The sequence below is a fragment of the Petaurus breviceps genome, unplaced genomic scaffold (assembly GCF_028583685.1).
Source record: "Petaurus breviceps papuanus isolate PSGF00001 unplaced genomic scaffold, PetGlider_PUasm1.0 90617, whole genome shotgun sequence".
NCBI lineage: Eukaryota > Metazoa > Chordata > Mammalia > Diprotodontia > Petauridae > Petaurus > Petaurus breviceps.
This window is the reverse complement of record NW_027187287.1, coordinates 6,142,684-6,143,973: the sequence shown is the minus strand read 5'-3', so window position 1 is coordinate 6,143,973 and position 1,290 is coordinate 6,142,684. Positions and strand designations below refer to the sequence as shown.

Here is a 1,290-nt window from a genome sequence, read left to right as displayed (position 1 = left end):
CTGGAGGGGGTAGGGGTGTGGGTTTGGGGAGGGGAAGATGAGGTTTCCATTGGGCTCCCTGGCTCAGATCAGTGCTGGCACAGAGGAAGGGGATTCCTCCTAAAAAGGTTCCCTTGCCTTTACTAGGCCTGAAGCCCACCCAGAAAATGAGGAAATGTACAGTGTAGTGGGGGGCAGTGCAGGCTGAGGTCTGGATCAGCGCAGGGTTTCCCAGGTGCTTCCTAAGTCAGTCAGGTATCTCAGGTAGATTCTACATGCAGGGGAAGAGTGCAGCTCCTAGTGCACCTTCCTCTCCTTCTGGCAATGGTAATTGTAGGGGAAGAATCGGACGCATACTGATCTCTCTGGCTGTCTTCAGAATCTCCACAGCCTTGCTGTGCTCAATATCTTAGAAATCCACTTCATTCACAGCTAGGACCTGGTCTCCTTCCTGTAGTCCTGCCCGATGGGCATCTGAATCGGGAATCACCTTGGAGATGAAGATACCCAACTGGGAGAGCTTTTCCCCATGGATGTTCAATCCCAGCTGGGCTCCTGGGGGCTTCTTCAGTGTGATGGTCCAAGGCAGAAACTGGGTCAGTTCATGGTTGTAGTCTGGGTGGTAGACCCTCTCATGAGGAGGGATCCAGGCTGGGGGATTCTCATAGGGTGGCAGGAAGACTACTGGGTAATCATCATAAGGAATCTGGCCTTCCATTTCTGGAGAAGGGCTGGACTGGGGCTCCAGCGCCACCACCAGCTTGGACTTTTAGGCACCCGTGCCAGTGACTGGGAGCTGGAAGCAGAAGCAAAGACTTTGTTTTGTTTTTCAAGGCTTACTCCCAGATCTTCCTTTATGGAGGAAGGGACTTCCAGCCCCTGTGCTTATAATAGATCAATCCTTTTCAATTCCCCAAACTTTGCCTTTGGGTTATCTTTTACAACATTGGGAAAAATTTAGTTTCTCTAAAGAACTTAAAAATAAAAAGCTGGTGTTCTTTTGCAATATTGTTTGGCCTCACTATCACCTAGAGGGCCATGAATTGTGGTCCATTTTGGGGACTTTAAAACATAATACTCTCTTGCAGTTAGAATTATACTGTCACCGAGAAGGAAAATGGATAGAAATTTCCTACTTAATGGCCTTTGTTGAGATCTCTTGGAACCTTGTTCTCAGGAAAAATTGTAGGATGCTCACAGCTAGAGTTTTACCAAAAAGGAAGAATGGGGGCCAATTAAATGATCCCCTTCTTATAGTCCCCAGGGCATCAGTCCCCTCTTCTTCCCTGCCTCAGTTCCCACCACCCTCTC

At 48.6% G+C, this 1,290-nt stretch overlaps 1 pseudogene; it reads right to left on the bottom strand.

The window, feature by feature from the left end:
• Positions 1-276: 276 nt before the first annotated feature.
• Positions 277-822, bottom strand: LOC138142888 (PDZ domain-containing protein 11 pseudogene; annotated as a pseudogene).
• Positions 823-1,290: the final 468 nt, after the last annotated feature.